We start from the raw sequence: 17,101 nt of genomic DNA on the forward strand, positions 1-17,101 counted from the left end.
TCCAAAAGCCCTTTTCAGGGAAATGTTTAGCTTAGGTTTATTTAGATAAAATTTTATTTGGGGGTTTGGTTGTGTGGGTGGTGGATTTTACTGTTGGGTGGGTTGTTTGTATTTTTTTTATAGGTAAAAGAGCTGATTTCTTTGGGGCAATGCCCCGCAAAAGGCCATTTTAAGGGCCATTGGCAGTTTAGTGTAGGCTAGGGTTTTTTTTATTTTGGGGGGGCTTTTTTATTTTGATAGGGCTATTAGATTAGGAGTAATTCGTTTTTATTTTTGATAATTTCGTTTTTTATTTTGTGTAAATTAATGTTGTTTTTTTAATTTAGATAATTGTATTTTATTAATTTCATTTATTTCATTTTATTGTAATGTTAGGTTTTATTTCACAGGTAATAACTATTTAGTAACTATTCTACCTAGTTAAAATAAATACAAACTTGCCTGTGAAATAAAAATAAAACCTAAGATAGCTACAATGTAACTATTAGTTATTTTGTAACTAGCTTTAGGTTTTATTTCACAGGTAAGTATTTAGTTTTAAATAGGAATTATTTAGGGAATAATTGTAAATTTTATTTAGATTTATTTTAATTATATTTAAGTTAGGGGATGTTAGGGTTAGGTTCAGGGTTACGTTAGGGTTAGGTTTAGGGGTTAATATATTTATGTAGTGTTAGTGATGTGGGAGGCTAGAGGTTTAGGGGTTAATAACTTTAGTTTGGGGGCGGCAGATTAGGGGCTAATAACTGTAATGTAGGTGGCGATGTTAGGGGCGGCAGATTAGGGGTTAATAAGTGTATTTAGGTGGCAGCGATGTTAAGGGCAGCATATTAGGGGCTAATAATATTATGTGGGTTGCGACGATGTCAGGGGCAGCAGATTAGGGGTGTTTAGACGTGGTTTTTATGTTAGGGTGTTAGCTTTAAACATAGCTTTTTCTTTCCCCTTAGACATCAATGGGGCTGCGTTACGGAGCTTTTGTTTCTGCAATCGCAGGTGTTAGGCTTTTTTTTTAGCCAACTCTCCCCATTGATGTCTATGGGGAAATCGTGCACGAGCACGTCAAAACACTGCTTGTATTTGGGTGAGGTATGCAGCTCAACGCCACCATATCGCCCGCGAAAGCCGGGTTTTTCAAAACCTGTAATAGCAGCGCTATAGGAAGGTTAAATTCCGCCGCTTTTGTGGCGGTTGTTAATTTCCCTATATTGCTCAAAACTCGTAATCTAGCTGAGTGTTATTTATAAGAAAGACCCATATCCTGCATTCTCATTCATGCCCTTCAGTGTCATGGAATTAAGCCAGAAAATCCATCTGCTCCCAGACTGTAGTAACATTTGCTTAATGTTCCCACCTCGTATGCCTGTCTTTATTACCTGTAGTACCAACATTTTGACAGCTAGTTTTGCCTTGTGAAATTTCAAAAATAAACCACATAGAATCTGTGACAATCACACTGTAAACAATACACCACATAGAATTTGTGACAATCACACTGTAGACAATACACCACATAGAATCTGTGACAATCACACTGTAGACAATACACCACATAGAATCTGTGACAATCACACTGTAGACAATACACCACATAGAATTAGTGACAATCACACTGCAGACAATACACCACATATAATCTGTGACAATCACACTGTAGACAATACACCACATAGAATCTGTGACAATCACACTGCAGACAATACACCACATAGAATCTGTGACAATCACACTGTAGACAATACACCACATAGAATCTGTGACAATCCCACTGTAGACAATACACCACATAGAATCTGTGACAATCCCACTGTAGACAATACACCACATAGAATCTGTGACAATCCCACCACATACAATTTGTGACAATCACACTGTAGACAATACACCACATAGAATCTGTGACAATCACACTGTAGACAATACACCACATAGAATCTGTGACAATCACACTGTAGACAATACACCACATAGAATCTGTGACAATCACACTGTAGACAATACACCACATAGAATTAGTGACAATCACACTGTAGACAATACACCACATAGAATTAGTGACAATCACACTGTAGACAATACACCACATAGAATTAGTGACAATCACACTGTAGACAATACACCACATAGAATCTGTGACAATCACACTGTAGACAATACACCACATAGAATCTGTGACAATCATACTGTAGACAATACACCACATAGAATCTGTGACAATCATACTGTAGACAATACACCACATAGAATCTGTGACAATCACACTGTAGACAATACACCACATAGAATCTGTGACAATCATACTGTAGACAATACACCACATAGAATCTGTGACAATCACACTGTAGACAATACACCACATAGAATCTGTGACAATCACACTGTAGACAATACACCACATAGAATCTGTGACAATCACACTGTAGATAATACACCACATATAATCTGTGACAATCACACTGTAGACAATACACCACATAGAATTTGTGACAATCACACTGTAGACAATACATCACATAGAATCTGTGACAATCACACTGTAGACAATACACCACATAGAATCTGTGACAATCACACTGTAGACAATACACCACATAGAATTAGTGACAATCACACTGTAGACAATACACCACATAGAATTAGTGACAATCACACTGTAGACAATACACCACATAGAATTAGTGACAATCACACTGTAGACAATACACCACATAGAATCTGTGACAATCACACTGTAGACAATACACCACATAGAATCTGTGACAATCACACTGTAGACAATACACCACATAGAATTAGTGACAATCACACTGCAGACAATACATCACATAGAATCTGTGACAATCACACTGTAGACAATACACCACATAGAATCTGTGACAATCACACTGTAGACAATACACCACATAGAATCTGTGACAATCACACTGTAGACAATACACCACATAGAATCTGTGACAATCACACTGTAGACAATACACCACATAGAATCTGTGACAATCCCACCACATAGAATCTGTGACAATCACACTGCAGACAATACACCACATAGAATCTGTGACAATCACACTGTAGACAATACACCACATAGAATCTGTGACAATCACACTGTAGACAATACACCACATAGAATCTGTGACAATCACACTGTAGACAATACACCACATAGAATCTGTGACAATCACACTGTAGACAATACACCACATAGAATCTGTGACAATCACACTGTAAACAATACACCACATATAATCTGTGACAATCACACTGTAGACAATACACCACATAGAATTAGTGACAATCACACTGTAGACAATACACCACATAGAATCAGTGACAATCACACTATAGACAATACACCACATAGAATTAGTGACAATCACACTGTAGACAATACACCACATAGAATTAGTGACAATCACACTGTAGACAATACACCACATAGAATCAGTGACAATCACACTATAGACAATACATCACATAGAATTAGTGACAATCACACTGTAGACAATACACCACATATAATCTGTGACAATCACACTGTAGACAATACACCACATAGAATTAGTGACAATCACACTGTAGACAATACACCACATAGAATTAGTGACAATCACACTATAGACAATACATCACATAGAATTAGTGACAATCACACTGTAGACAATACACCACATAGAATTAGTGACAATCACACTGTAGACAATACACCACATAGAATCTGTGACAATCACACTGTAGACAATACACCACATAGAATTAGTGACAATCACACTATAGACAATACATCACATAGAATTAGTGACAATCACACTGTAGACAATACACCACATAGAATTAGTGACAATCACACTGTAGACAATACACCACATAGAATCTGTGACAATCACACTGTAGACAATACACCACATAGAATTAGTGACAATCACACTGTAGACAATACATCACATAGAATTAGTGACAATCACACTGTAGACAATACATCACATAGAATTAGTGACAATCACACTGTAGACAATACACCACATAGAATTAGTGACAATCACACTTTAGACAATACACCACATAGAATCTGTGACAATCACACTGTAGACAATACACCACATAGAATCTGTGACAATCACACTGTAGACAATACACCACATAGAATCTGTGACAATCACACTGTAGACAATACACCACATAGAATCTGTGACAATCACACTGTAGACAATACACCACATAGAATTAGTGACAATCACACTGTAGACAATACACCACATAGAATCTGTGACAATCCCACCACATAGAATTTGTGACAATCACACTGTAGACAATACACCACATAGAATCTGTGACAATCACACTGCAGACAATACACCACATAGAATCTGTGACAATCACACTGTAGACAATACACCACATAGAATCTGTGACAATCACACTGTAGACAATACACCACATAGAATCTGTGACAATCACACTGTAGACAATACACCACATAGAATCTGTGACAATCCCACCACATAGAATTTGTGACAATCACACTGTAGACAATACACCACATAGAATCTGTGACAATCACACTGTAAACAATACACCACATAGAATTTGTGACAATCACACTGTAGACAATACACCACATAGAATCTGTGACAATCACACTGTAGACAATACACCACATAGAATTAGTGACAATCACACTGTAGACAATACACCACATAGAATCTGTGACAATCACACTGTAGACAATACATCACATAGAATCTGTGACAATCACACTGTAGACAATACACCACATAGAATCTGTGACAATCACACTGTAGACAATACACCACATAGAATTAGTGACAATCACACTGCAGACAATACACCACATAGAATCTGTGACAATCACACTGTAGACAATACACCACATAGAATCTGTGACAATTACACTGTAGACAATACACCACATAGAATCTGTGACAATCACACTGTAGACAATACACCACATAGAATCTGTGACAATCACACTGTAGACAATACACCACATAGAATTTGTGACAATCACACTGTAGACAATACACCACATAGAATTAGTGACAATCACACTGTAGACAATACACCACATAGAATCTGTGACAATCCCACCACATAGAATTTGTGACAATCACACTGTAGACAATACACCACATAGAATCTGTGACAATCACACTGTAAACAATACACCACATAGAATCTGTGACAATCACACTGTAGACAATACACCACATAGAATCTGTGACAATCACACTGTAGACAATACATCACATAGAATTAGTGACAATCACACTGTAGACAATACACCACATAGAATCTGTGACAATCACACTGTAGACAATACATCACATAGAATTAGTGACAATCACACTGTAGACAATACACCACATAGAATTAGTGACAATCACACTGTAGACAATACACCACATAGAATTAGTGACAATCACACTGTAGACAATACACCACATAGAATCTGTGACAATCACACTGCAGACAATACACCACATAGAATTAGTGACAATCACACTGTAGACAATACACCACATAGAATTAGTGACAATCACACTGTAGACAATACACCACATAGAATCTGTGACAATCACACTGCAGACAATACACCACATAGAATCTGTGACAATCACACTGTAGACAATACACCACATAGAATTTGTGACAATTACACTGTAGACAATACACCACATAGAATCTGTGACAATCACACTGTAGACAATACACCACATAGAATCTGTGACAATCCCACCACATAGAATTTGTGACAATCACACTGTAGACAATACACCACATAGAATCTGTGACAATCACACTGTAGGCAATACACCACATAGAATTTGTGACAATCACACTGCAGACAATACACCACATAGAATCAGTGACAATCACACTGTAGACAATACACCACATAGAATCTGTGACAATCCCACCACATACAATTTGTGACAATCACACTGTAGACAATACACCACATAGAATCTGTGACAATCACACTGTAGACAATACACCACATAGAATCTGTGACAATCACACTGTAGACAATACACCACATAGAATCTGTGACAATCCCACCACATAGAATTTGTGACAATCACACTGTAGACAATACACCACATAGAATCTGTGACAATCACACTGTAGACAATACACCACATAGAATCTGTGACAATCACACTGTAGACAATACACCACATAGAATTTGTGACAATTACACTGTAGACAATACACCACATAGAATCTGTGACAATCACACTGTAGACAATACACCACATAGAATCTGTGACAATCACACTGTAGACAATACACCACATAGAATCTGTGACAATCCCACCACATAGAATTTGTGACAATCACACTGTAGACAATACACCACATAGAATCTGTGACAATCACACTGTAGACAATACACCACATAGAATCAGTGACAATCACACTGTAGACAATACACCACATAGAATTTGTGACAATCACACTGCAGACAATACACCACATAGAATCTGTGACAATCACACTGTAGACAATACACCACATAGAATCTGTGACAATCACACTGTAGACAATACACCACATAGAATCTGTGACAATCACACTGTAGACAATACACCACATAGAATCTGTGACAATCACACTGTAGACAATACACCACATAGAATCTGTGACAATCCCACCACATACAATTTGTGACAATCACACTGTAGACAATACACCACATAGAATCTGTGACAATCACACTGTAAACAATACACCACATAGAATCTGTGACAATCACACTGTAGACAATACACCACATAGAATCTGTGACAATCACACTGTAGACAATACACCACATAGAATTAGTGACAATCACACTGCAGACAATACACCACATAGAATTAGTGACAATCACACTGCAGACAATACACCACATAGAATCTGTGACAATCACACTGCAGACAATACACCACATAGAATCTGTGACAATCACACTGTAGACAATACATCACATAGAATTAGTGACAATCACACTGTAGACAATACACCACATAGAATTTGTGACAATCACACTGTAGACAATACACCACATAGAATTAGTGACAATCACACTGTAGACAATACACCACATAGAATTAGTGACAATCACACTGCAGACAATACACCACATAGAATCTGTGACAATCACACTGCAGACAATACACCACATAGAATCTGTGACAATCACACTGTAGACAATACACCACATAGAATTTGTGACAATCACACTGTAGACAATACACCACATAGAATCTGTGACAATCACACTGTAGACAATACACCACATATAATCTGTGACAATCACACTGTAGACAATACACCACATAGAATCTGTGACAATCACACTGTAGACAATACACCACATAGAATTTGTGACAATTACACTGTAGACAATACACCACATAGAATCTGTGACAATCACACTGTAGACAATACACCACATAGAATCTGTGACAATCCCACCACATAGAATTTGTGACAATCACACTGTAGACAATACACCACATAGAATCTGTGACAATCACACTGTAGGCAATACACCACATAGAATTTGTGACAATCACACTGCAGACAATACACCACATAGAATCAGTGACAATCACACTGTAGACAATACACTACATAGAATCTGTGACAATCACACTGTAGACAATACACCACATAGAATCTGTGACAATCACACTGTAGACAATACACCACATAGAATCTGTGACAATCCCACCACATACAATTTGTGACAATCACACTGTAGACAATACACCACATAGAATCTGTGACAATCCCACTGTAGACAATACACCACATAGAATCTGTGACAATCCCACCACATACAATTTGTGACAATCACACTGTAGACAATACACCACATAGAATCTGTGACAATCACACTGTAGACAATACACCACATAGAATCTGTGACAATCCCACCACATAGAATTTGTGACAATCACACTGTAGACAATACACCACATAGAATCTGTGACAATCACACTGTAGACAATACACCACATAGAATCTGTGACAATCACACTGTAGACAATACACCACATAGAATCTGTGACAATCACACTGTAGACAATACACCACATAGAATCTGTGACAATCACACTGTAGACAATACACCACATAGAATCTGTGACAATCACACTGTAGACAATACACCACATTTCTTATTCTGCAATTGGCAAAATCAGTTAACTTTCACAGCCCCTAGTGAAAATTTCCACCTCTTTCAGATGATGCAGATATTTACAAAAAGAACAAGATCCATAGCTGTGGATCATTTGCTTTTCACATTGACTTATATAAAGATAGGTGGGAATAGGCACTTATTAGTTGTGATGAAGTACTGGTGGCCATACTCTCAGACTATGAGAATGAGGTGATGAAGTACTGGTGGCCATACTCTCAGACTATTAGAATGAGGTGATGAAGTACTGGTGGCCATACTCTCAGACTATGAGAATGAGGTGATGAAGTACTGGTGGCCATACTCTCAGACTATGAGAATGAGGTGATGAAGTACTGGTGGCCATACTCTCAGACTATGAGAATGAGGTGATGAAGTACTGGTGGCCATACTCTCAGACTATGAGAATGAGGTGATGAAGTACTGGTGGCCATACTCTCAGACTATGAAAATGAGGTGATGAAGTACTGGTGGCCATACTCTCAGACTATGAGAATGAGGTGATGAAGTACTGGTGGCCATACTCTCAGACTATGAGAATGAGGTGATGAAGTACTGGTGGCCATACTCTCAGACTATGAGAATGAGGTGATGATAGAGCTAGATAAACAGATCAACTATTGGAACTCTAAATTAAACAAATGTGGATCTCTTGAAAAGTTTAAAAGTGCATATAAATCACTAAGACAGGAGCTTGACAAAAAAGAATCTGAATTCATACAAAGTGTGCTAAGATCAAGAGAGATATCAAAGATTTTAAAAAAAGGCAGAGGCCCATAGTTATCAAGGTCTGTCGGACCTGATCAGGTCCGACAGACCTCGCTGAATACGGCGAGCAATACGCTCGCCGTATTCAGCATTGCACCAGCAGCTCACAAGAGCTGCTGGTGTAACGCCGCCCCTTGCAGACTCGCGGCCAATGGGCCGCCAGCAGGGGGGTGTCAATCAACCCGATCGTACTCAATCGGGTTGATTTCCAGTGATGTCTGTCCGCCTGCTCAGAGCAGGCGGACAGGTTATGGAGCAGCGGTCTTTGTGACCGCTGCTTCATAACTGCTGTTTCTGGCGAGCCTGCAGACTCGCCAGAAACACGGGTCATCAAGCTCAATTCGCCCCAGAGTGTTTACATAGGATGATAGACTCCCTAGACATAGACAAACTAATATATCACCACCTACTAAACCTATATGTCAGACGACTCCTCTGCCGTGGAGGACAGTGACAACAAAGCTTCTGGCATTACAGATATCACACAACAGAGTTATTTTTTAGACAAAGCCAAAAAAACACTGACAAAAAAAGAGAGAAACAAGGAGGGAAAGAGCACTCAGAGACAGAACAAGATGGGGTTACAGGACAAACAAGAAAGAAACAAGGAGGGGAAAGAGCACTCAGAGACAGAACAAGATGGGGTTACAGGACAAACAAGAGAGAAACAAGGAGGGGAAAGAGCACTCAGAGACAGAACAATATGGGGTTACAGGACAAACAAGAGAGAAACAAGGAGGGGGAAGAGCACTCAGAGACAGAACGAGATGGGGTTACAGGACAAACAAGAGAGAAACAAGGAGGGGAAAGATCACTCAGAGACAGAACAAGATGGGGTTACAGGACAAACAAGAGAGAAACAAGGAGGGGAAAGAGCACTCAGAGACAGAACAAGATGGGGTTACAGGACAAACGAGAGAAACAAGGAGGGGAAAGAGCACTCAGAGACAGAACAAGATGGGGTTACAGGACAAACAAGAGATAAACAAGGAGGGGAAAGAGCACTCAGAGACAGAACAAGATGGGGTTACAGGACAAACAAGAGAGAAACAAGGAGGGGAAAGAGCACTCAGAGACAGAACAAGATGGGGTTACAGGACAAACAAGAGAGAAACAAGGAGGGGAAAGAGCACTCAGAGACAGAACGAGATGGGGTTACAGGACAAACAAGAGAGAAACAAGGAGGGGAAAGAGCACTCAGAGACAGAACAAGATGGGGTTACAGGACAAACAAGAGAGAAACAAGGAGGGGAAAGAGCACTCAGAGACAGAACAAGATGGGGTTACAGGACAAACAAGAGAAACAAGGAGGGGAAAGAGCACTCAGAGACAGAACAAGATGGGGTTACAGGACAAACAAGAGAGAAACAAGGAGTGGAAAGAGCACTCAGAGACAGAACAAGATGGGGTTACAGGACAAACAAGAGAGAAACAAGGAGGGGAAAGAGCACTCAGAGACAGAACAAGATGGGGTTACAGGACAAACAAGAGAGAAACAAGGAGGGGAAAGAGCACTCAGAGACAGAACAAAATGGGGTTACAGGACAAACAAGAGAGAAACAAGGAGGGGAAAGAGCACTCAGAGACAGAACAAGATAGGGTTACAGGACAAACAAGAGAGAAACAAGGAAGGGAAAGAGCACTCAGAGACAGAACAAGATGGGGTTACAGGCCAAACAAGAGAGAAACAAGGAGGGGAAAGAGCACTCAGAGACAGAACAAGATGGGGTTACAGGACAAACGAGAGAAACAAGGAGGGGAAAGAGCACTCAGAGACAGAACAAGATGGGGTTACAGGACAAACAAGAGAGAATCAAGGAGGGGAAAAAGCACTCAGAGACAGAACAAGATGGGGTTACAGCTCAAACAAGAGAGAAACAAGGAGGGGAAAGAGCACTCAGAGACAGAACAAGATGGGGTTACAGGACAAACAAGAGAGAAACAAGGAGGGGAAAGAGCACTCAGAGACAGAACAAGATGGGGTTACAGGACAAACGAGAGAAACAAAGAGGGGAAAGAGCACTCAGAGACAGAACAAGATGGGGTTACAGGGCAAACAAGAGAGAAACAAGGAGGGGAAAGAGCACTCAGAGACAGAACAAGATGGGGTTACAGGACAAACAAGAGAGAATCAAGGAGGGGAAAGAGCACTCAGAGACAGAACAAGATGGGTTACAGGACAAACAAGAGAGAAACAAGGAGGGGAAAGAGCACTCAGAGACAGAACAAAATGGGGTTACAGGCCAAACAAGAGAGAAACAAGGAGGGGAAAGAGCACTCAGAGACAGAACAAGATGGGGTTACAGGACAAACGAGAGAAACAAGGAGGGGAAAGAGCACTCAGAGACAGAACAAGATGGGGTTACAGGACAAACAAGAGAGAATCAAGGAGGGGAAAAAGCACTCAGAGACAGAACAAGATGGGGTTACAGCTCAAACAAGAGAGAAACAAGGAGGGGAAAGAGCACTCAGAGACAGAACAAGATGGGGTTACAGGACAAACAAGAGAGAAACAAGGAGGGGAAAGAGCACTCAGAGACAGAACAAGATGGGGTTACAGGACAAACGAGAGAAACAAAGAGGGGAAAGAGCACTCAGAGACAGAACAAGATGGGGTTACAGGGCAAACAAGAGAGAAACAAGGAGGGGAAAGAGCACTCAGAGACAGAACAAGATGGGGTTACAGGACAAACAAGAGAGAAACAAGGAGGGGAAAGAGCACTCAGAGACAGAACAAGATGGGGTTACAGGACAAACAAGAGAGAAACAAGGAGGGGAAAGAGCACTCAGAGACAGAACAAAATGGGGTTACAGGACAAACAAGAGAGAAACAAGGAGGGGAAAGAGCACTCAGAGACAGAACAAGATAGGGTTACAGGACAAACAAGAGAGAAACAAGGAAGGGAAAGAGCACTCAGAGACAGAACAAGATGGGGTTACAGGCCAAACAAGAGAGAAACAAGGAGGGGAAAGAGCACTCAGAGACAGAACAAGATGGGGTTACAGGACAAACGAGAGAAACAAGGAGGGGAAAGAGCACTCAGAGACAGAACAAGATGGGGTTACAGGACAAACAAGAGAGAATCAAGGAGGGGAAAAAGCACTCAGAGACAGAACAAGATGGGGTTACAGGACAAACGAGAGAAACAAGGAGGGGAAAGAGCACTCAGAGACAGAACAAGATGGGGTTACAGGACAAACAAGAGATAAACAAGGAGGGGAAAGAGCACTCAGAGACAGAACAAGATGGGGTTACAGGACAAACAAGAGAGAAACAAGGAGGGGAAAGAGCACTCAGAGACAGAACAAGATGGGGTTACAGGACAAACAAGAGAGAAACAAGGAGGGGAAAGAGCACTCAGAGACAGAACGAGATGGGGTTACAGGACAAACAAGAGAGAAACAAGGAGGGGAAAGAGCACTCAGAGACAGAACAAGATGGGGTTACAGGACAAACAAGAGAGAAACAAGGAGGGGAAAGAGCACTCAGAGACAGAACAAGATGGGGTTACAGGACAAACAAGAGAAACAAGGAGGGGAAAGAGCACTCAGAGACAGAACAAGATGGGGTTACAGGACAAACAAGAGAGAAACAAGGAGTGGAAAGAGCACTCAGAGACAGAACAAGATGGGGTTACAGGACAAACAAGAGAGAAACAAGGAGGGGAAAGAGCACTCAGAGACAGAACAAGATGGGGTTACAGGACAAACAAGAGAGAAACAAGGAGGGGAAAGAGCACTCAGAGACAGAACAAAATGGGGTTACAGGACAAACAAGAGAGAAACAAGGAGGGGAAAGAGCACTCAGAGACAGAACAAGATAGGGTTACAGGACAAACAAGAGAGAAACAAGGAAGGGAAAGAGCACTCAGAGACAGAACAAGATGGGGTTACAGGCCAAACAAGAGAGAAACAAGGAGGGGAAAGAGCACTCAGAGACAGAACAAGATGGGGTTACAGGACAAACGAGAGAAACAAGGAGGGGAAAGAGCACTCAGAGACAGAACAAGATGGGGTTACAGGACAAACAAGAGAGAATCAAGGAGGGGAAAAAGCACTCAGAGACAGAACAAGATGGGGTTACAGCTCAAACAAGAGAGAAACAAGGAGGGGAAAGAGCACTCAGAGACAGAACAAGATGGGGTTACAGGACAAACAAGAGAGAAACAAGGAGGGGAAAGAGCACTCAGAGACAGAACAAGATGGGGTTACAGGACAAACGAGAGAAACAAAGAGGGGAAAGAGCACTCAGAGACAGAACAAGATGGGGTTACAGGGCAAACAAGAGAGAAACAAGGAGGGGAAAGAGCACTCAGAGACAGAACAAGATGGGGTTACAGGACAAACAAGAGAGAAACAAGGAGGGGAAAGAGCACTCAGAGACAGAACAAGATGGGGTTACAGGACAAACAAGAGAGAAACAAGGAGGGGAAAGAGCACTCAGAGACAGAACAAGATGGGGTTACAGGACAAACAGGAGAGGAACAAGGAGGGGAAAGAGCACTCAGAGACAGAACAAGATGGGGTTACAGGCCAAACAAGAGAGAAACAATGAGGGGAAAGAGCACTCAGAGACAGAACAAGATGGGTTACAGGACAAACAAGAGAGAAACAAGGAGGGGAAAGAGCACTCAGAGACAAAACAAGATGGAGTTACAGGCCAAACAAGAGAGAAACAAGGAGGGGAAAGAGCACTCAGAGACAGAACAAGATGGGGTTACAGGACAAACAAGAGAGAAACAAGGAGGGGAAAGAGCACTCAGAGACAGAACAAGATGGGGTTACAGGACAAACAAGAGAGAAACAAGGAGGGGAAAGAGCACTCAGAGACAGAACAAGATGGGGTTACAGGACAAACAAGAGAAAAACAAGGAGGGGAAAGAGCACTCAGAGACAGAACAAGATGGGGTTACAGGACAAACAAGAGAGAAACAAGGAGGGGAAAGAGCACTCAGAGACAGAACAAGATGGGGTTACAGGACAAACGAGAGAAACAAGGAGGGGAAAGAGCACTCAGAGACAGAACAAGATGGGGTTACAGGACAAACAAGAGAGAAACTAGGAGGGGAAAGAGCACTCAGAGACAGAACAAGATGGGGTTACAGGAAAAACAAGAGAGAAACAAGGAGGGGAAAGAGCACTCAGAGACAGAACAAGATGGGGTTACAGGACAAACAAGAGAGAAACAAGGAGGGGAAAGAGCACTCAGAGACAGAACAAAATGGGGTTACAGGACAAACAAGAGAGAAACAAGGAGGGGAAAGAGCACTCAGAGACAGAACAAGATGGGGTTACAGGACAAACAAGAGAGAAACAAGGAGGGGAAAGAGCACTCAGAGACAGAACAAGATAGGGTTACAGGACAAACAAGAGAGAAACAAGGAGGGGAAAGAGCACTCAGAGACAGAACAAGATGGGGTTACAGGACAAACAAGAGAGAAACAAGGAGGGAAAGAGCACTCAGAGACAGAACAAGATGGGGTTACAGGCCAAACAAGAGAGAAACAAGGAGGGAAAAGAGCACTCAAAGACAGAACAAGATGAAATACAGGCCAAACAAGAGAGAAACAAGGAGGGGAAAGAGCACTCAGAGACAGAACAAGATGGGGTTACAGGCCAAACAAGAGAGAAACAAGGAGGGAAAGATCACTCAGAGACAGAACAAGATGGGGTTACAGGACAAACAAGAGAGAAACAAGGAGGGGAAAAAGCACTCAGAGACAGAACAAGATGGGTTACAGCTCAAACAAGAGAGAAACAAGGAGGGGAAAGAGCACTCAGAGACAGAACAAGATGGGGTTACAGGACAAACAAGAGAGAAACAAGGAGGGGAAAGAGCACTCAGAGACAGAACAAGATGGGGTTACAGGACAAACAAGAGAGAAACAAGGAGGGAAAGATCACTCAGAGACAGAACAAGATGGGGTTACAGGACAAACAAGAGAGAAACAAGGAGGGGAAAAAGCACTCAGAGACAGAACAAGATGGGGTTACAGCTCAAACAAGAGAGAAACAAGGAGGGGAAAGAGCACTCAGAGACAGAACAAGATGGGGTTACAGGACAAACAAGAGAGAAACAAGGAGGGGAAAGAGCACTCAGAGACAGAACAAGATGGGGTTACAGGACAAACAAGAGAGAAACAAGGAGGGGAAAGAGCACCCAGAGACAGAACAAGATAGGGTTACAGGACAAACAAGAGAGAAACAAGGAGGGAAAGAGCACTCGGAGACAGAACAAGATGGGGTTACAGGCCAAACAAGAGAGAAACAAGGAGGGGAAAGAGCACTCAGAGACAGAACAAGATGGGGTTACAGGCCAAACAAGAGAGAAACAAGGAGGGGAAAGAGCTCTCAGAGACAGAACAAGATGGGGTTACAGGCCAAACAAGAGAGAAACAAGGAGGGGAAAGAGCACTCAGAGACAGAACAAGATGGGTTACAGGACAAACAAGAGAGAAACAAGGAGGGAAAGAGCACTCAGAGACAGAACAAGATGGGGTTACAGGACAAACAAGAGAGAAACAAGGAGGGGAAATAGCACTCAGAGACAGAACAAGATGGGGTTACAGGACAAACGAGAGAAACAAGGAGGGGAAGAGCACTCAGAGACAGAACAAGATGGGGTTACAGGACAAACAAGAGAGAAACAAGGAGGGGAAAGAGCACTCAGAGACAGAACAAGATGGGGTTACAGGGCAAACAAGAGAGAAACAAGGAGGGGAAAGAGCACTCAGAGACAGAACAAGATGGGGTTACAGGACAAACAAGAGAGAAACAAGGAGGGGAAAGAGCACTCAGAGACAGAACAAGATGGGGTTACAGGACAAACAAGAGAGAAACAAGGAGGGGAAAGAGCACTCAGAGACAGAACAAGATGGGGTTACAGGACAAGCAGGAGAGGAACAAGGAGGGGAAAGAGCACTCAGAGACAGAACAAGATGGGGTTACAGGCCAAACAAGAGAGAAACAATGAGGGGAAAGAGCACTCAGAGACAGAACAAGATGGGGTTACAGGACAAACAAGAGAGAAACAAGGAGGGGAAAGAGCACTCAGAGACAGAACAAGATGGAGTTACAGGCCAAACAAGAGAGAAACAAGGAGGGGAAAGAGCACTCAGAGACAGAACAAGATGGGGTTACAGGACAAACAAGTGAGAAACAAGGAGGGGAAAGAGCACTCAGAGACAGAACAAGATGGGGTTACAGGACAAACAAGAGAGAAACAAGGAGGGGAAAGAGCACTCAGAGACAGAACAAGATGGGGTTACAGGACAAACAAGAGAAACAAGGAGGGGAAAGAGCACTCAGAGACAGAACAAGATGGGGTTACAAGACAAACAAGAGAGAAACAAGGAGGGGAAAGAGCACTCAGAGACAGAACAAGATGGGGTTACAGGACAAACAAGAGAGAAACAAGGAGGGGAAAGAGCACTCAGAGACAGAACAAAATGGGGTTACAGGACAAACAAGAGAGAAACAAGGAGGGGAAAGAGCACTCAGAGACAGAACAAGATGGGGTTACAAGACAAACAAGAGAGAAACAAGGAGGGGAAAGAGCACTCAGAGACAGAACAAGATAGGGTTACAGGACAAACAAGAGAGAAACAAGGAGGGGAAAGAGCACTCAGAGACAGAACAAAATGGGGTTACAGGACAAACAAGAGAGAAACAAGGAGGGGAAAGAGCACTCAGAGACAGAACAAGATGGGGTTACAGGACAAACAAGAGAGAAACAAGGAGGGGAAAGAGCACTCAGAGACAGAACAAGATAGGGTTACAGGACAAACAAGAGAGAAACAAGGAGGGGAAAGAGCACTCAGAGACAGAACGAGATGGGGTTACAGGCCAAACAAGAGAGAAACAAGGAGGGGAAAGAGCACTCAGAGACAGAACAAGATGGGGTTACAGGACAAACCAGAGAAACAAGGAGGGGAAAGAACACTCAGAGACAGAACAAGATGGGGTTACAATACAAACAAGAGAGAATCAAGGAGGGGAAAGAGCACTCAGAGACAGAACAAGATGGGTTACAGGACAAACAAGAGAGAAACAAGGAGGGGAAAGAGCACTCAGAGACAGAACAAGATGGGGTTACAGGACAAACAAGAGAGAAACAAGGGGGGAAAG

The sequence above is a fragment of the Bombina bombina genome, chromosome 4, assembly GCF_027579735.1.
Source record: "Bombina bombina isolate aBomBom1 chromosome 4, aBomBom1.pri, whole genome shotgun sequence".
NCBI classification, from domain to species: Eukaryota; Metazoa; Chordata; class Amphibia; order Anura; family Bombinatoridae; genus Bombina; species Bombina bombina.